At 48.2% G+C, this 20,811-nt stretch overlaps 2 protein-coding genes across 4 annotated transcripts in view; both read right to left on the bottom strand.

The window, feature by feature from the left end:
* Positions 1–12,724, bottom strand: part of CCDC120 (coiled-coil domain containing 120) — a 41,831-nt gene extending 29,107 nt beyond the window's left edge. Inside the window, exon 1 of one of the 3 annotated variants that reach the window (XM_083483053.1) lies at positions 12,558–12,724. The gene's annotated coding sequence lies outside the window, so the exon portion shown is untranslated. Of the gene's footprint in view, positions 1–12,251; positions 12,450–12,557 lie in introns of those variants that run through there. The other 2 variants (XM_083483049.1, XM_083483052.1) reach the window with 2 other exon arrangements.
* Positions 1–20,811, bottom strand: part of LOC310696923 (uncharacterized protein) — a 164,588-nt gene that overhangs the window by 40,546 nt on the left and 103,231 nt on the right. The gene's annotated exons all lie outside the window — the stretch shown is intronic.

The raw sequence follows: 20,811 nt of genomic DNA, 5'->3' as shown, positions 1-20,811 counted from the left end.
GCACCACTGTAATAATAATAAAATACCCCGCCCATCTGGCCAGGTTTCCCCAGCCACTCTGGGCTGCTTCCAATCCAGAGGTATTTTGAGGCAGAGAACCAAGCGAAGAATCTTTTTTTGGAAATACAAAACCAGCAATTATTCCCCGGAAGCCTGGGCTGTTTTTCTCCGTACCTGCAGTGCTTTCTTTCACCACCAAAAACAGACCCTCTGCAAGTGAGTGTTTTTTGGGGGGCGGGGGGGGGATGTTGAAAGAGGAAACCGTCCTTATGACACAGCAATGCCCCCTAGTGATTGTCTTATTTCTTGCAGCAGAAAAGTGCCTATTGATCAGGTCTTTTGGGCCTTGATCTATAACGTGGCCCACCCTGCTAAACTCTTCCTTGTGCTCATCTCCAGCCTATCAGAAATATTCCCAGCAGAAGACAGAACACCAAGTCCAGAACCTATTTAGCTTTCCCACACAGACAAGTCTCTACCGATAACAGAAATAGCCAAGCCTCAATATGCAGGATATAATGGTCATTTTGTCGTATTTGTGGCTTGTTATTGTTGACTCTCCTCCCCCCCACACTTTCTGCCCGTTCCCTCCTTCCTTCCTTCCTTCCTTCCTTCCTTCCTTTCTTTCTTTCTTTCCCTTATGTCCTGGTTTTCAGGTGTAAAAATGGCTACAAAAGCTCAAAATCACAATTTTTGGGGGTGGTCTCACCCAAAAAGCTCAAAAATTTTCGTGGTTTCCTAAAAAAAAATGAATTTTACTTTTTGAAATATGGCAACCCTGCCCTGACCGCCTCTTCTGCCGTCAAACTGTTAGGTTTCTGGAATCAGACTTTTTTCGTGTGTATGGAAACTCCATGAATCACTGTGTACATTGATGGGACTATATTAAAAGGAGAATCTTAATATTTATAATATACAGCTGCGCACCCTCCCTGCTTTCGACATAACACTGGTTCCTTTATCCAGAGATAAATAATTTAAAAAGGCCAACTTGCCTGTTTTGTATTTTCCTTTTAACATGGAATCACAATGGCATGGATCACTCCCACCCTTCTCTTTCTTACTTTGCGTGACAGGCGGAAAAGAAACAAATGAAATCAGTTCAGCTCTGGGGTTATTTAGGTTCTTTTCTTTCTTTCTTTCCCCAAGCCGGAAAAGGAATCATGTGAAATAAACCTTTCCTGGCTAATTCTCTTCCCAGTGCACTTGCAGAGCTTGGGGTTTCCTGCCACAGGAAACTTGCTTTGCTGGCTGCAGGCAAGTGAACAAAGCTCTCCCGGATCCTCCCACGCCAGCCCCCCCCTCCTTTGGTCAATAACGGGAACCAACAGCATCTTGCAACCCTTCCCTAACTCTCCAACTGGAGAGGCGCCACGGCAGGCGGTGAGGGATCGCCGTCATAAATCGCCAGCTCCTACCCTCAGAGGAGGCTGCATCAAAGATAAGCAGTTTCCAGAACCCGCCATCTCTCTCCACCTTCTCTGGAAAACGCAGTCTTCTATGTCTGCCGGTGCCATCGTGAATGCAGCCCCCCCCAACCCCCACCAGCCCGATCAGGGATGATGACAGCCGGAGTCCAGCAGCAAGGGGAGGGCCTTCTGGCGGTTCCCTCACTGCGAGAAGCGAAGTTACAGGGAACCAGGCAGAGGGCCTTCTTGGTAGTGGCACCCTCCCTGTGGAACACCAGATGTCAAAAAGTTAAACCTGACATTTAGAAGACATCTGAAGGCAGCCCTGCTTAGGGAAGTTTTTAATGATTGGTGTTTTAATGTACAGTCATACCTCGAGTTACAGATGCTTCAGGTTGCGTTTTTTCGGGTTGCGGACCGCCGAAACCCAGAAGTACCGGAACGGGTTACTTCCGGGTTTTGGCGGTCGCGCATGCACAGAAGCGCTAAATCGTGCATGCGCAGACGCGCCGAATCACAACCTGAGTGTCTACTGTATTTTTAATCTTTTGTTGGAAGCCGCCCAGAGTGGCTGGGGAAACCCAGCCAGATGGGCGGGGTGTAAAGAAATTATTATTATTATTACTACTATTACTATTATTATTTCCGATCATTGGTGGGCTACAGTGTTGGGGCTCCTGAGAAGGCCCAGGTTAAAGATTCAAATCAATTCTTCATCTGGGAATCCTTCCAGGCTGGTGCTGATTCCATTCCATATTGTTTGTGCTGTGTTTGCAGCACCCAAGCGACCTCTCTGGGGTGCAAGCCTCGGTAGTGTGTATGGAGGTCCTGGGATGCCCAGACAAGACCCTCCTCTTGGCCTCTCTGATGCGGTCCAAAGGAAAGCAGAGCAAGACGTTTGGCGCCAGCTTGATTGCCGGAATGAGGGGCACAAGGCACCATCCAACCGCCTTAGGGACTCCACTCCAGATTTGTGTAGACTTTACTCCTTAGACTTTTTTTCTCCCGAAGATGTCACACAAAGCAGTGGGTACTGACTGTCCCTCGGAGTTTACTCCCAAAGTGTGCTGAGCCCAGGGGTAACTCATGAAAACACGGTCCAGGTCCAGTCCAGAATCTGAAGGTTCTGCTAGGAATCAGTCTGACAGGGCCAAGGCAGGACACGAGGGAGGAAACTAGGCAAGGACAGGTGCAGGATCTAGCAATTAGCAATGCTGCTCCTGCAACTTGGGGCAGGGTCTGACAGCCTTTTATCTTTGTCAGGGTAGCGGTCGGTCCTGATTCCCCGGTGACTCACCTTCCTGTTTCACCTGAAGGCGAGCACTCCTCCTGTGAGTACTCAGGTCTCTCCTTCTCTCAGACCTTAGTCTCTGCAGCTTGGGAGACGTCGGTGGGTTACTAGACCCAGGGGCCACCCCAACCTCTCTTGACCCAGCCAGTAGTGGAGCAGCTGTAAGTGATGGCCCAGCTGAAGGCAACGAGGTCATCCCCACATCTGGAGCCAGGGCAGGCTCAGGCCCCTGACTCGGCCCAGCTGGTGCTTGTTCATAGCTGTCAACGTTTCCCTTTTTTAAAGGGAAATTCCCTTATTCCGAATAGGATTCAAAGGGAAAAGTTGACAGCTATGGTGTTTGTTGCAGGGGAACCTGTGCAGACTGGGGCTCTTCAGGATCAGGCCCCAGACTTGGTTCAGATGATGCGTGAGGCAACGGATCCGGTGCAGACTGAGACTCCTCTGGTTCCGAGTCCGAGCCCCGTCAGGCCATCACACAAAACTTTTCTCACGAATGAGAACAGCTACAAGGCAGCGAAGGCTTTCCTTCTCCTAGACGGGCTATCTTCCCAGGTTGACGAGCCCCATCTGCCCCTCATTTCCCTACAGCACATTCAGTAACTGCCTTCTTGACTGTTGAACCCGCTATCGGTCTCGTCCACTCAATCTGCCGCAGCCTGCCCTCCATCACATGCCAGCAAATTCAGGCTCGGCAATTCTCTCCGACTGGAAAATCTTTCACAATGAACCATCCCCCAAAGGCCCAGCTTTTCGCAATAAGGAAAGTAACTGGGGAAAGGCACCGAAAAGTGTGCGGCAATACATGCTTTGATGCAGCAGCGTCTAACCTCCCCGCAAACGAATCAGGATGAACACTCAATAAACAGGCCGCCCAGAAGCGGGCCAGGTAACATCAGAATAGTTACCATCTCTCAGCCCGACTCGCCTAACAAGGATGTTGTGAAAATAAAATGGAGAGGTGGGTAGTGAGTTCATTGGGGGGGGGGGGATACAAATCAATATATTTCATCTGTAAGCAGCTGCCTCATTAGGCAAGGAATTACTGTATAAACAACGACCTCCATCCCCAAAGCAGCTGCCACACACACTCGCTAAATGCATCTTAAAGGCAGGCTTCAAGGCTGCCCATCCACAAACATATTCACTGTAATATTGGGGTAGAAGAAGAAGCAGCAGCTGCCTGCTGGCAGCCACCAGACTTGGGTACCACCAAAGCTCAGCAAAAGTTCCTGATTCAGCAACTACACTTAACAACCGTTATTCAAAATACTGCCACAAAAAGGTTAACGGAATTTGCCACCTGGTTTGCTGTACACCGGCTCCCTCGGCCAATAAAGCGAGATGAGCGCCGCAACCCCAGAGTCAGCCACGACTGGACCTAATTGTCAGGGGTCCCTCTACCTTTACCTTTGACTCTGAGTGCAAACAGGCAAAGGGACACCTACAGAGAGCTTACCATATATATAGGACCTCTAGGTCGCCTCTCTTATTTACTACATACATTTATTTTAGATGGAAGTACAAACAACTAATTAAATGGAAAAGACAGAGAGCTGCAAGAAACGCCTGGTACAGCCTAAGAAAGGCCTCGCACAACTGTAATGGTTTACGGTTGTTATGGCCATTGGCTAATGCGAATAAAGTTTTATCTATCTATCCTGATTCAGCAGTTGTGGTAACACAAGGGGCCACAGTGATTTTAAAGACACAGGGACGCAGGTGGTGCTGTGGGTTAAACCACAGAGCTTAGGACTTGCCGATCAGAAGGTTGGCAGTTCGAATCCCCGCGACGGGGTGAGCTCCCGTTTTTCGGTCCCTGCTCCTGCCAACCTAGCAGTTCGAAAGCACAAAGTGCAAGTAGATAAATAGGTACCGCTCCGGCGGGAAGGTAAACGGCGTTTCTGTGCGCTGCTCTGGTTCTCCAGAAGCGGCTTAGTCATGCTGGCCACATGACCCGGAAGCTGTACGCCGGCTCCCTCGGCCAATAAAGCAAGATGAGCGCCGCAACCCCAGAGTCAGCCACGACTGGACCTAATGGTCAGTGGTCCCTTTACCTTTTAAGGGTGGGGTGGCTAACCTGTGGTTAACATCTGGAGGTCCACAGTTAACCACACCTTGTTCCTCAGTGTGGAAAATCTGAGGAAACATGAAACTGCAATTGCGTAGCTTGCAACTTGCTCTCCGGTCTGCCTTGGCCTCAGACAGTGACAACCAGATTACTACCTGCCTGACTCAAATGTGGTTGTGCCTCTGGACTGCCAGGAATCACATCCATCTCTACACATGGTACCACTCAGAGGATTTTTCTCCTGGGAGAAATTCTTCCCAACGGCTGATGGCAAGGATGAAATCTGCTCCCCATTCTGAGCTAATCCCAGTAGCAACCGACCATTGGAAGCTGGGATCCTTCATGCCTCCCTTTTGCTATTCTAGCCCATGTCAACAAATGTAATCAGGAGGTCTTTTGTCTAAATGCAAATGGACTCTGGGAAAGTGTGTGGATAATTAATTAGAAGGTCTGCAAGGTTATACCTCCTTGTAGCTCCACCAACTATGTGCTATGGATGTAGTTAACCCCTCTGAACCAATTGTTGTGTCATTATACTTCATTATACGCTTTAAATAAAGTGCTCCGGCCATCAGACATTCTGGTCTGCCACCAGTAACAGTTACAATCTACACGCCCACTTATCATTGTTAGTATTGCTGTTATTATTAATCACCATGATAAGCTTATTTAATATGCATACACATTATAATTCAGGTGACTTTTCCACGCACACAAAATGCCCAGTGTGGTGTAGACACATCACCAAATGTATCGTCATCTCCCAGTTAACAATGTTCATTATCTGGCCTTGTATTTATGGGCCAAAGAGAAGAAAACTGTTCTCTTTCAATATTTTAAAACAACTAGCTGTTCAAAAGGTATTGCTGTTCTGAGAGAAAAGTAAAAACTCACTTGCCGCTTTCCCCAGTATTCTGATCCCAGCAACAACCAGCCCAACACAACTGGATGCTTCTTGCAAGAATATCATCGTTCTTTGGCTCCAGAATCTGGTACTTTCAACATGAAGACATGTTCTGCTGAAACAAACATTATATTTTGCTGCCTATGTTTATGCCTGTTTGTAAATGCCTGTTTGATTATGCCTGTTTGTTAATAAGAGAAGCCTGATCTGAGCAACTGTATTTGTAGTGGAATGCAACAGCCATTAGTGCAGGCTCTCCTTTAGGTGCCCCCAGTGGTTTTTTAAAAAAATGTTTAGGGGTACTGTCATTTTGAGGGACGCGGGTGACGCTGTGGGTTAAACCACAGAGCCTAGGACATGCCGATCAGAAGGTTGGCGGTTCGAATCCCCGCGACAGGGTGAGCGCCCGTTGCTCGGTCCCTGCTCCTGCCAACGTAGCAGTTCGAAATCACGTCAAAGTGCAAGTAGATAAATAGGTACCGCTCCAGCGGGAAGGTAAACGGCATTTCTATGCGCTGCTCTGGTTTGCCAGAAGTGGCTTAGTCCTGCTGGCCACATGACCTGGAAGCTGTACGCTGGCTCCCTCGGCCAATAAAGCGAGATGAGCAGCGCAACCCCAGAGTCGGTCACGACTGGACCTAATGGTCAGTGGTCCCTTTACCTTTACTCTCATTTTGACTCAAGAAAATCACCATTTTATATTTCAAGTAGGGAAAAAAATAAATACTGTAAATGGACAAAACTACAAAGATTCACAAAATGTTTAGGGGTATGCGTACCCCTGCAACCCCCCAGGAAAAAAAATACTGGGTGCCTGAGCTAAGCTGGGCTGGGTGATGACAGGGCAGAGGGCCTTCTCAGAAATGACGCCCCATTTCTATAATTCCCTGCCCAACCAGGATATATTTTCAGTGCCAAGCAAATATATTTTTGTTCTCCGAGGCCTTTAAGGTGTGTGTTTTAAACTGTTTTGATCAGCTGCTTTTAATTTCTGGGTCTTGGTGGTGATTATTTGTGTTCAACTTGGTATCGATTTTATTGCTATTTTGTTTTGCTAGAAACCAGCCTGGGAACACTTTGCTGAAGGGCAATAAACGTACAAAACAAAGAAACCATAAAGAAAATAACGTCATGGTTATTGGATCCAACCTCCGTCCCACAGAGGGCATATCAGGGAACACTGAAAAATAATACTTGCAGTTCAGTTTTACTAAAATAAAACATACCTGCACATGGATATTGATCCAATAATTGCACTTTAATTGATGACGAAGCGTTTTTGGGTGCCAGCACAAGGTTCACTGGCTCTCACATTCAGCCAGGAGCAGGCGAAATAACTTCCAAAAGTGTCTAGAGGTCAAGGCTTCATGACAAGAAATGTGTTTTGGGGGCAGGAGGTTGGGGGGAGGACTGTGGAAATGAAACGAGGGTTGCCTAGGGTTGCCAGCAGATCTCCCGAGGCTTAGATCGGCTGCATATGCACCATATACTTCTCCCCTCAAATAATTCTGAGAACTGTAGTTTATGCCTTGCAGTGCTGCAATGCTCAGCACCCATAACAAACTACAGTTTTCTTTGGGGAGAAAAATGTGTTTTAAATGCATAGTGTGTACACAGCCCCTGAGACTCAGTTGTGGCGGCTCATGAGGGTAGGTTCATTTTTATTTTTTGAAAAATACCACCAGCCACTCCTTTCTAACTGATCTCCCCTTCGAGAATCCATTTTATTATGCCTGTATTGGTATTTGCCTGTTAGTAAAGCCCTCCCACGGAAAGAGAATTGCTGAGCCAGAATGAAGGTGGGAGAGAGAGGGTTTCGCTCTAACTTCAGACTTGACGGAAAAGGCTGGCTATGTGGGCCTGGTGGAAAATTAGGCCCCCATCACACCAGACCCTCTGAGTGTCCCTATTTCCCAGGGACAGTCCCTGATTTACAGAAGCCACCCCGGTTTCTGATTTGATTCTGGATGGTCCCACTTTTCCTTAGGACATCCCTATTTGCATTGGAGAAATGTTGGAGGGTATGGAGTTATGCAACCCCCAAGCCAAGGAGCTAAGTAACTATACAACCTTTAGAAGACATCTGAAGGAAGTTTTTTAATGTTTTGTCACGTTTTTATATATGACGGAAGCTGCCCAGAGTGGCTGGGAAAACCCAGGGGTATAATTAATAATAATTATAATAATTATAATAATTATAATAATAATAAATTTATTTATGCCCCGCCCTCCCCGCCACGGCCAGGCTCAGGGCGGCTAACACCAAATATGAATTGCAATAAAATGTAATAGAACAACAACAAACAGTTAATTAAAATACAGCTTAAAATACAGCCTCATTTTAGTAGTAGCCCATAAATCAAGACCATATAGGGCGGAAACATCAGGTATTCACCCGAGCCAGCTATCCATGCTGGTCCTACATGGGCCAGCAAAAAAGGCAAGGGGAAATTTATATACCAAATCCCATATAAGGGGACAGAGTGAGTCTAAGTGATAAAATTATTATCAGTGGGGTTTTTTTCTGGGATTTCGCATGGGTATACAGCGCTGGCACCTTTTTTTCTAGAAGCAAAGCACTGGTGATGGGCGTCCCTATTTTCATCGGAGAAATGTTGGAGGCCACCCTCCTGTCATAAAGATGAGGCCCCATGGAGCTACCTTCCTACCCCGTGAACTGATTTCATCATTTTCCCATCAAGCACTTCCAACAGGAGAGGGAGGAGACCCAGGAGAAGAAAGAATCTGGACCTCTATAAAGACCTAAGCTGAGAACATCTGGTCCCACATTCTGCTCTCAAAAGTGCCCAGCAAGATGCCCGCAGGCTTTGTCCCTCCTTTAGTGAGTCTAGGTGATTTTGGCCAAGAGAGTGGAAGTCAGGATTTGGGGTCTGTTGGGGTGGGGGGGGGGCGTGAGGATTAGACCACTAAGTACTTTCTCTGGTTCCCACTTATCCGTCTGCCTCCCACTCCTTCCTCTTCCATTGAAGTTGGGATTAGAAAGTTTGCAGGGGAAGAAGCTGTCACCTGACTTTAAATCGGCTTAGAAAGGGGAAAAAAGGGGGAGACCAGGGAAGGACTCCGGATGAATAATTCTCCCTGCTCCTTCCCTCTAATGCCCCTTCCCATCAGGAGACAAGGGGGCCCCTCAAAGCTCCCTGCCATTGCATTAGGAGGGCTTAACTCTCTAAATCCTTTCACCCACCATCCGCACACAACACAGCAGAAGTCTAGGGCGCTCTCTTCTTCCTGTTCTAAGCCTCTACAACAGGTCTCCTTTCCCTTCCCTGGGCCCAGATTCCTTTCTCCTGGACCCGCCCTGAGGAGGGGAATGAAGGAATGTGGATCGTGAACATAAAAAGTCCAGCTTAAAAGGAAAGCACTCAGGGCGTGGAATGCACCACACACAGCGGAGACCTGGACTGCACCTTGCATTAGGACTTGTGAAAACTATTAGCCTCTGAGCTTCAAAGACACACAGACACACAAACACACGGTTTTTACCCCACATTCCAGCCAAAAAGGCTCCCACGGGTGCGTGCGTACAGTCAACTAAAACAAAACCATTGTTTCCTTCTCAGTCTTGGCTGCATACACACCACACATTAAAGACACATAACTTCTCCCCAACAATACTGTGAACTGTAGTTTGGAAATTGTAGCGGGGGGGGGGATAAACTCCTCTGAAATATGTTCTCCTCTCTCCTCTCATTGCCCCCGCCAAAGCTTTCTTCACTGTATAATCAGTTTTTCCTGTTCCTGCACTTCCTGTTCCAGTAGGTTTTAGATGCTTCAGGCCAGTCTCTCTACAATTTCCACCAAGTGGACCCAGCTCACAAACTTGCAATCCTTCCCTCCCAATGGTAACAACATCAGATAAAGGTAAAGGTACCCCTGACCGTTAGGTCCCAGCTCATCTCGCTCTATAGGCCGAGGGAGCCAGCGTTTGTCCACAGACAGCTTCTGGGTCTTGTGGCCAGCATGACTAAGCCGCTTCTGGCGAAACCAGACCAGCGCATGGAAACGCCGTTTACCTTCCCACTGGAGCAGTACCTATTTATCTACTTGCACTGCTGTGCTTTCGAACTGCTAGGTTGGCAGGAGCTGGGGCCGAGCAACAGGAGCTCACCCCGTTGCAGAGATTCGAACCGCCGACCTTCTGATCGGCAAGCCCTAGGTTCAGCGGTTTAGACCACAGCGCCACCCACATCCCTGCAACCCTTCCCTCCCAATGGTAACAACGTTAGATAGTTGCTAGGCAATTCACCAAGTGCTTCCTTCCTCCCTGGCTTCCCTGGAGGAATGGAACAGCTCAGGAAGCAACACAGAAGCAGCTGATCTGCCTTGGACCAAATCTGTGTTCTCCCCACCCCACCCTGGCACAAGTCCTTACTAATAACCTTCGGAGGTGGAAATCCTGGACTGGCTTGTGGGTCCTGATCCAAATTTGATCAAGGGTGCACACCTGGCACACACATTCAAATCCAGGAGTTCTAGCTTGTTTCTCCTTTGATCCGGCCCTCTCTCAGTTCCCAGGCCTGGCCCCCAGCCGCTGGTTAAGTTATTAGATGATGTCTGCACCTGACAAAAGTGGGATCAAGTGATGCCCCAATAAATCTGTACCACTTTGAGCTTCATGCGTCCTTGTTATCTTTGATGGAGTAGATTAGCACGTCTACCCCTCTGGTGTCTGCTTTCTAGTTACAGAAAAATCCCATTGATTCTTCCACCGGTTTTAGTGGGGGTGGGGGAGAGGAGACGATGGGATTCACCACCAGCCCAGTAAATTAAACTAGGTCAGCCTGCCGCAGAGCTGCTCCCAGTCTCCCTGCACTAGGCCAGCAATTGCTTTGCAGTTGGGAACAGGACCCAGAAGTTGCAGCTTCCACCATGTACAGCCTTGGTCTTCCTAGACTTCATTTACTCCTGCTGTTTGGGTCGCTTCCAAACACAGGGGTCCCAATTCTCAGGCACCCCTCCACACACTGCTGAGCTGTTGACCCGCTGTCTCCCGCAGGCTTTGCCCCTGATCAGGCTGGGTCTCCTTTCATTCTGCTTTCTGCCCTGTTTCACTCATTCAATATTTAACCGGTCCCTGTGGCTAATTCGCAGTGTGATATGAGATGGGTGGGTGTGTTCCTGCCACGATCGGTGTCAGCCCTGGTTACTACAGAGGGTGGTTTTGGTCTCGGCGTCAGGTTAATTCACAAGGGGATTGTATCTTCCCAAACAGAACCAAAGACCCAAACAAATGGGAAGTGCAAGTTTGTCTTGCCAGAGCGATGCAGCCGCCTCTCTGGCTAAGGCTGAGCAACTGTGTATTCAAGAGGTTTATTTCTCCAAGACGGAAAGGCTTCTATTTCTGGGGTGGCTGCGGAGAGGAGCTGTTTATGCAGCGATCCTTCACCCAAACACTCAAGGTTCAGACACTTCTCCTGCACAGGGAGGGGTTATTATGCCAGGAATGCACTAGCCCACACCAAATCACAGCCGCTTCCTGACTAGAGGAGGGGAAAAGGTCACAGTGTCCACATCCAGGTATCACTCAAATGTCATTTGTCCATCTCATGAGGTTTCTGCCCTCTGTTGACTCTCCAGAGGTGGGGAGAAAGGCTCCCTTCCGCTGCATGCCCCCTACCAACATTACCATATATAGCAGCTGATACTTAATCATACCCACCAACTCACACAGATTCTCCTGCAGAGGAGTGGGAAGTGGTCTAGACAGGCCTGCCAGGGTGTCCTATAATGAGAGATTGGGGGTTTTGCTCTGCCACAACTCTGGGGGGACTTGCTTAAAGGCAAAGCGATGTGCTTTACCAGATCTTCTGTCTGCTGTCCTTACCCATCCCCACAGTTCCTACACCCGGGGCTGCATTAGAGCCATTGAACAGAGCTGTGACCACGGATCCCAGCCCTGCCACAGATCTTGGTACTGGTGCTGGGCAAGCCCCTGTCTCTCCTTGCTAATTTACGATCTGTAAAATGGGAGCAATGCTAGCAATTACGCCGCCTTGCAGGATAGCCGAGAGAAACATGCATGCGTTTATCTGCCTTGAAACATAGGAAAGGGGCGGACTTTAAATCTAAATAAAGATGTGGTTTCCGATCCCTTGTCCCCCGACGCCCCTACAGAACATGCACAACACACAAAACCCTTGGATCAGAGCTAAGGAATTCCTATGGAGCACAAAGTCTTCCCGTCCCAATTCTGCCCTTTTGTGTTGTTTTCATCTCTTCCTCCTCCTCTTCCCAGCCCCAGCACACTGTTGGAGGGTTGGCCCACCGCCAAGGCTGTTTCCCCCTCCCCACAATATTCCACCTCGTACCCTGAAATAGATGGGTGAGCGGTTTTGCCCCCCACCCCCTGGAAACTTTTAAGGTGGGTGGATAGGGAACTACAATAGAGACTCCAGATACACCCCAACTTTTACACGGGAAGACACCCGAGGACACCAAAACCTGCATTCCTGTACCCGTGAAAATCTACGAAAACAAATATATTTTCACATATACACACACATATATATAGATGAGAGGCCCCCTCCTCAATTGCCCATCTCCCTGAATGCTTACCATTTCCTACCCGACAATGTGGATTCCCTCTTGATCCGGGTTGGGCTTTTCCTTTTCGCCGTGTAAACAAGCCAGGTGTGTGTATGTGTGGCCGGGGTCTTCACTCCCGGCGCCGACCCCATCTCCAGCCGGCCGAGCCAGCTTTCTTCCGCCCCATCGACAAGGGGGTCTGGGGGAATCTCCGTCCAGGGGGGGGGATTCACCCTTCCTGGGGTTCCGAGCAGGAGGGCGAGATGGGGCGGGGGAGGCGGAGACACGGCGGGCGGGAATGCGGGGGGGGGGGAGGTGGTCTTATTGTTTGTTTACCTCCTCGCGTCCGGCCCCTGGCGGGTCATCCTTCTTTCCCGGTGGCGCGTGCGCGCGTCTCCCACTTTCACACAAACACAGACACGCAGAGGCCGGCTGTCGTGCAGGATGGCTGTTGGCTGCACACCCCGACGGACGGGGTGTGTGTGTGTGTGTGTGTGTGTGTGTGTGTGTGTGTGTGTGTGTCGGGGTGTGTGTGTGTGTGCATGTGCGCGCGTGTGCGCGCCTTATTCTCCTGCTCTCTGCTTTAACCCTTCGGGCGCTGGAGACACAGATCTGAACATCCCTGCTGCGTGTATATGTATGTGTGAGGGGGCGGGGGTCTCTCCTCCTCGGAAGCCCCTCCACGCCCTTTTAATCCTGGAAGACCCTGCCGTTTATAATCTCAGGTGTGTGTTTGGGGGGCTGAGAGAAGACGTAGGTTGCGATTACCAGGTGAGGAGGGGAAAGAAAGGGGTCTCTGCATATGCATATGTTTTGACTTCGCTGGCCACTGGCATTTAAAACAAAGGACCAGATCCAGCCGATATCAAGTACTCCTTCATCCCGATCCTACACAATTTTTTTAGCTGCAAGGAAATCATTGATTTACTGATTGTTCCGTAGATCTGGGAGACCACCCGCTTTCCAAACCTCTCTCAGTGGATTGATGTCACTCAATCCCGCCTTTCTCCATTCGAAAAAATGGGAACGGAATAAGAAGCTATACTAAACAGTGTAGTTCAATTTGACCCCCAGAAGCTGCTTTGAATACTGGACGGGGGAGAGAAGAGGTTAAAATGACAATCGTGCATCTGAACACGTGCAGAATGCTTAGGGATCCGTTGATAAATCGGGGCTTCTGAATCGAAAGTTATTTGCTTGCAGGCAGGGTTGAAGAAGCTCGTCTTTTTAAAAAGAAAAGAAATGAAAATGAAACCACCACTGTTTGTTGTGAGAATGAAAGTGACCTTGCACTTTCAATGTGATAATGAGGAACAGTCAGGCAAGGGTGAATGACAAAGACACATTTGCACACAGCACAAAGATTAAGTCAAATATACAGCCGCACGACTGTGACAACTGAGAACTACTGGCTTATTGGTACAATTATGCACACACTACGGAAATGAATTTTGGCCTGGTTTACAAACATGCAGGCTCATCACTCGATGTACGAAATCCAAAGACTATCTGCATGTGTGAATGGTCCGTCACAAATATAACACCAGAGACAGTTTCATGTTATCTCACTACACATGCAATAGTGTTAGTTATGTCAGTTCATGCACTCAGTTGCCAGTCACCAAAGTCTGATTCCCACATGTGTGTGCACATCATTAAAGGTAAAGGTAAAGGGACCCCTGACTATTAGGTCCAGTCGTGACTGACTCTGGGGTTGCGGCGCTCATCTCGCTTTATTAGCCGAGGGAGCCAGCGTACAGCTTCCGGGTCATGTGGCCAGCATGACTAAGCTGCTTCTGGCAAACCAGAGCAGCGCATGGAAACGCCGTTTACCTTCCCACCAGAGTGGTACCTATTTATCTACTTGCACTTTGACGTGCTTTCGAACTGCTAGGTTGGCAGGAGCAGGGACCGAGCAACTGGAGCTCACCCCGTCGCGGGGATTCGAACCGTCAACCTTCTGATCGGCAAGTCCTAGGCTTTGTGGTTTAACCCACAGCGCCACCCATGTCCCATGCACATCATTAGATCTACTTTAATGCTGTAGAAACCTGTTAATGCTGTCCTGACTCCACAGAACTGTATGTGAAGCGCTCGAAGCACACAGTATGCCTAGGCATACTGCTCAGAAGTAAGTGTTATTTAGTTTACTGAAATTCGTGTGGGTATGAGACTGATGCTAAAGTAGTAGAATGACAGGTATTATAGGTTCAAATGAGAAAGATGCAGGTGTGCCTTCTACCTGATCCACCAAACGCTCACTCTGCACCATAATAAAGGCAGAATTGATCTCAGTGTGGGAAGAATAAGGCAGGGAAGGGTGCAAGGGCATGACTGAGAGCTGGAACATGATGCGAAGTGGGCATGGCAGACTGGAAGAGGTGTGGCAGTCCCTCTAGAAAGCCCTGGGAGGCAGGATGAGGCCTGGGCACCAGATGTTCCACCCTGCTACTATAGAAACCGAGAGGAATGGGTAGATAGTAGGAAGACAGAAGGATAACTGACAGGTGGAATCCATAGTTGCAAAGCAGAAGTAGAGAAGAGAGTAATGAAGAGATAGTGAGTATATGCATATACTATATGTATATCCTTAAGTGGATATGATCTCATTTTATTTTCACAGCAGCCTTGTAAGGTAGACTTGGGCTGCATTACACTATACCATGCATAGGCAAACTAAGGCCCAGGGCTTGGATCTGGCCCAATCGCCTTTTAAATCCAGCCAATGGATTGTCCAGGAATCAGTGTGTTTTTACATGAGTAGAATGTGTCCTTTTATTTAAAATGCATCTCTGGGTTATTTGTGGGGCCTGCCTGGTGTTTTTACATGAGTAGAATGTGCGCTTTTATTTAAAATGCATCTCTGGGTTACAGTGGCGTAGCGTGGGGGGTGCAGGGGGGGCCGGCCGCACCGGGCGCAACATCTGGGGGTTAGGGTTAGGGGGCGCAAATCCACGGGTTAGGGGGTGCAAATCCACGGGTTAGGGGGCGCAAATCCAGGGGTTAGGGGGTGCAAATTACTTGCCTTGCCCCGGGTGCTGACAACCCACGCTAAGCCACTGCTGGGTTATTTGTGGGGCATAGGAATTCGTTCATTTTTTTCTTCTTCAAAATATAGTCTGGCCCTGCACAAGTTCTGAGGGACAGTGGACCACCCCCTGCTGAAAAAGTTTGCTGACTCCTGCCTATACCTTTAAAGCACATTCTTTTTCCTCAAAGAATTCTGGGCGTTGTAGTTTGTTAAAGGTTGCTGGGAATTGTAACTCTGTGAGGGGTAAACTGCTGGGTTGTGGGTGGGGTGGGGAATATGCGTCTAACACCTGCTTTAAAGTGACAGTGTGTTCATATCCTTGCCTATTCATTTTACATCGGGGATTCGAAGCCAGGTCTGTTCTTTGCACCACCCTGCATGCAGAAACGTAGGCATGCAAGACTCCAGAACAGTGCAGGCAGCGAGAGAGAGGAGGGAAGCATCGAGAGAGTGTGTTAATCCCTGCAAAGCCTGGCATTGAGCAGCCAGCAGTTCGCACAGCTTTGTATACCAGGCATATGCGCGCCCCAAACAGACACAGTCTGTTCCTCGCCAGCTCCGTCAGTTCCCGGGAAGACACCGCTCCTCTGCTGGAGGGAGGAAAGAGAGCTTTGCAGACCCAGCCCAGGAGTCCTGGAATGACACCGGCGGCTGCTGGGGATGGTGGTGTTAGCAATGCAGGAAGGGGTACCATTTGCCCATCCGCGAGCATCGCCAAGGGGTCGCCGCGCAGCGCTGCTGGCTCCATCAGCTGAGCTGCAAATCGCCCCATCATTTCCTCGCCTGCATCTTAGGTGGGCTGGAGAGAGCAGGAATCCGGCAGCTTGGAAACCGCAGGTCGTGGCGACAGCGCCCCCTTCTGACTCTGCTTGCAGCCGCAGGCGCGTTCCCTGCGCCCACTTTCAGCGGGGGGGAGCTTTTGATGAAATTTGACTGATGAAACTTAGAGGCAACCAGCCGCAGAGCTTGCCTTGGGGACCGCGGTCATTGGGAGAGTGGGAAAATATTTTGCTAATTTTTCATTGTGCCGCCTTTACTTTTAAAAAGTTGTATTTTTTTTCCATGTTGGCAGCTTTGAGCAGCTATAGAGGAAAGATGGGGATGGTGGCATATGAAGGGTTAAATAAATCAAATAAATCAACTAGAAAGAGGCTGGATGTGAACTTCAGTGGTCTTGATTTTGATGTTCACTCCATATATGCCTGGGGCATTTATTCAAACAGCACTTTTTAAATATTAAAAGTGATCCGTTTGTATTCCTCTCGCAAAAGGCCGCTAGTCCCATGAGTCTGTTACATTAAAAGAAATGAGAGTGGAAATAAGTGAAGGGGGATCTTGTGGCACGACAAAGACCCACAAATTTGTTATGGTATAAACGTTCTTCAACCATTGCCTGCTTTTTCAGCTGTAAAGCTTCAGCATTAACCTTAATGCAATGTTAGATAGTTCAGTGCTATTATCATACCCATACTGCAGATGAGGGAGACTGAGGTTGAAGGAGAATGCAGTGTTTATAGATTAATTTTAGACTCTAGGCAATAGTCATATGGAAATCCTCTCTTTAGATAGTAATGTGCATTTGCTTCGACATATGGCAAGCCATTTGGGAGCCTTCCTGCTCATGGGGTTGTGTTTTGTTTTTTACCAGCTGCGCAAATTCGCCACCAGATACCCCACACTAAAAGAAAAAGCCTAATAAACACAAAGCATGCTTTGTTCCTTGCCTGCACTGCGTATCGCTGGCAGTTTCTCCAAAGGAGCCCGTGGCTCTTATGTACCATACAGTGACAATTCATTTGTGCATCTGCCTCAGCTCATTAACAGGCACAAAGAGAGAGAACTTTTCTTAAAGCTCAGATTCATGACTTTGTGGGACACAGATCACAGAATTGTAACTTTTGCCCAACATGGGACTCAAACCCATTAATAGCCCCATGCTCTCCCATCTGAGCTACCCAGGAGTGTCACATAGCTCAGACATCCTAGTGCTTTTATTATATTTACAAGGGTGCAAGGAAGCATTACCTGCCTTGAGATGAAGGCGCGGAAGAGGAGGTTCCGGCCCCAAAGAAGGTGTTTTAAATTGCTTTGGGCAGTTTCAGTTTTCAGCACATTCTATCCTTTTGTAATTTGTGTACGTGCTGTTCCTGACATGCTGCTTAATAAAGACATATGCCTAACGTGTCTAATTGCCGTTCCTTTTTGAAAAATTGTGCATTATCAGCTTTCCACCAGCACTACTTCCTGCCCCCACTTTGTGGCTTCCCTAAAGCCATCAAGTGAGTTTGTGGTAGAGAGAGAGGAGATCTGAACCAGGGATTCTCTGCTTCACAGCTCATACAGTGGTACCTTGGGTTAAGAACTTAATTCGTTCTGGAGGTCCGTTCTTAACCTGAAACTGTTCTTAACCTGAGGTACCACTTTAGCTAATGGGGCCTCCTGCTGCCACTGTGAGATTTCTGTTCTCGTCCTGAAGCAAAGTTCTTAACCCGAGGTACTATTTCTGGGTTAGCGGAGTCTGTAACCTGAAGCGTCTGTAACCCAAGATACCACTGTACACTGGTACCTCGGGATGCGAACGGGATCCGTTCCAGAGCCCTGTTCGCATCCTAAACAAAACATAAGATGTGATAGTGCATCTGCACATGCGCGGGTCATGTTTCGTCGCTTCCGCGCATGCTCGTGACGTCATTTTGACCATCTGCACATGCATGAGCAGCGAAACCTGGAAGCAAAGGGCTCTATTACTTTGGGGTCGCCGTGGAGCGCAACCCGAAAATACTTAGCCTGAAGCGTATTTGTCCTGAAGTATGACTGTACTTGTAACTGCTGTTCTCCCACCTCTCGATGCTACTTCTACAGCCTATAGGAGTGACAGGACTCTTTCACATAAAAAGGTAAAGGTAAAGGACCCCTGACAGTTAAGTCCAGTCACAAACGGCTCTCGGGTTGCGGCGCTCATCTCGCTTTACTGGCCGAGGGAGCCGGCATTTGTCCGCAGAGTTTTTCCCGGGTCATGTGGCCAGCATGACTAAGCCGCTTCTGGCGAACCAGAGCAGCGCACGGAAATGCTGTTTACCTTCCCGCCGGAGCGGTACCTATTTATCTACTTGCACTTTGACGTGCTTTTGAACTGCTAGGTTGGCAGGAGCTGGGACCGAGCAACGGGAGCTCACCCCATAGCGGGGATTCAAACCACCAACCTTCTGATGGCAAGCCCTAGGCTCTGTTGTTTAGACCACAGCGTACAGCGACATTAAAAAGAAAGAAAAGCATCCCCCGACTCCAGTTCTGAAGTGGTACACCCCACTAGGGCACCTCAGGATCCAGCCCTTTATTCTATTGCAGGTGTAGGCAATGCTTATGAGTGCGCGCGCTAGTCTAGCACTGGTTTGCCAGTTCTTTTGCAAATGCAATTTGAGGTGCTCACATTAGTGCTTAAAGCCCTACAGCAGAGCTTTCCAAACTTTCCTTGCTGGTGACACACTTTGTAGACATGCATCATTTCACGACACAATACAGTGGTACTTCGGGTTACACACGCTTCAGGTTACATATGCTTCAGGTTACAGACTCCGCTAACCCAGAAATAGTACCTTGGGTTAAGAACTTTGCTTCAGGATGAGAACAGAAATCGTGCTTTGGCGGCGCAGCAGCAGCAGGAGGCCCCATTAGCTAAAGTGGTGCTTCAGGTTAAGAACAGTTTCAGGTTAAGAACGGACTTCTGGAACGAATTAAGTTCTTAACCCGAGGTACCACTGTAATTCAGTTTTACTAGCAAACTGGAGGTTAAACTAAGCCCTTTCCATTACCCTTCCCCGTCAATGCTCTTTACTGGTTTCATTCGATATTACATCTATTCCATTCATCATCAAAAATATCATAGAGTACAAAAAAGAAAAAATCATGAAAAAACACCCAAAATTAATTTAAAAAGTCAATATCTCCATAACTTTCAATCGTTAATAAATAATCTTCTACTTTTCCAGTGTGACTTCCATCTGCCTCACTGCGGGTCCTTTCTTCCTTTTTTAACTGCGTCCTTTTTCACCTTATCAATTATCAGCATTATATACACTATATTATCCATCGGTCATGCAATTTGTGAAAATTAATCAAAGCACACTAAAGATTTTATTTGGGAGCAATGTTTTTTTAAGTACCCTCCATAGCATCCCCACTCTTTTATAAAATTTTTGGCTTGTTTGATTCCTGCTTATTTCTGTCATTTTTGCAAGTTCCAGATATTCAGAAAGTTTTATCTGCCATTCTTCTCTCGTTGGAATTTTCTCTCCCTTCCAATTCTTAGCAATCAACATTCTCACTACTGTTGTTGCGTATAGGAATCCCCTTCTTTTAGCACTTGGGATATCTGTTGTCAAAATGCCTAGAAGAAAGGCTTCCGGGTTTTGGGGGGCAAATGTTTTTTTAAACTTTTTTTAAATTCCTCATAAATGATATTCCTTTTTCATTTTATTTTTGTACACCCCCACCACCAATCCCTTTCCAACCCTGGGAGCGTTCGCACAACACACCTACAGACTCCAGTCGACACACTAACGTGTCGTGACACACAGTTTGGAGAGCTCTGCCCTACAACAACTTAGACCCCAAATATCCAAGGAATGTCTCCATCCCTACTGACCAAGCTTCTTGTGTGTAAGATGTTGGTTGGTGAGACTCCCTCGAGGTCAGGTGAAGCCTTCTTCCCCATCTTCCTTTGCAGGGAAGCGGCAGCATTTGGTGGTTCGCCTCAGTTGCCCAAATGTCTTGGACCAGCCCTGCTGCCACCCTCAGAACTGCGGGTGACGGCGGCTCAGGAAAGGGCTTCCTTTGCAGCACTGAACTATGGCCTCCCTCTCTGGTTCATCTAACATAGTTGTAATGAGTGTGGGGTTGCTCGTGCGTAAGTTACCGCCACTCCTGGCTGTGTTGCCTTGTTAAACCTTTCTGTCTGGACAGCCCTTCACTTCGTGGCTGCCTCAGTCGCTAGCAGAATCCGTCAGTGGGCGTTTCTTAAATCTTTTCCAACATAAAAGTTGTTTGACACCCAGTCTCCTCCTACTCTCTCTGCGTGGAAGTCTTCTGCGCAGGGAGGGCGTGGGTAGCGGAGGACCCGTACTCTCCCCGCTGGTGTCCGGTGAAGAGTCCTGGAGCCCTCTCGCCGATTCCCCCATCAGCCCCTCTATATCCCTGGTGTTGCGCTGATTTGCTTCCCCATCTGCGGAGCTGCCTCTCTCCCTGCTGGGCCCTTCTCCAGCATCATTTGAGAGCCTTCCCTCCGCCTCCAGCTCCGATGTCAGTTCCCTGACAATAGTGAAGGCATAGTTCCACTTGGAATGGCTTTACATGTTTTTACAATTGCAACCATTTTATCTGCTTTTATAATTCTATATTCTACTGTTGTAAACTGCCCTGCCCAGAGACCATATGGCAGGCATGTCCAAAGTCCGTTTCAGGGGCCTAATCCGGTTTAACCCTGTGGCAGTTTGTTTTCTGGGGTAAAATCCTAAAAAAAAAACCTCAACAACTTATTTTTTAAAAAAATCATTTTTATTG

The sequence above is a fragment of the Podarcis liolepis genome, assembly GCF_965112155.1.
Source record: "Podarcis liolepis genome assembly, chromosome: 17".
Taxonomy (NCBI): domain Eukaryota; kingdom Metazoa; phylum Chordata; class Lepidosauria; order Squamata; family Lacertidae; genus Podarcis; species Podarcis liolepis.
The sequence above is the reverse complement of the archived record's forward strand: the minus strand, read 5'-3'. Positions and strand labels throughout refer to the sequence as shown.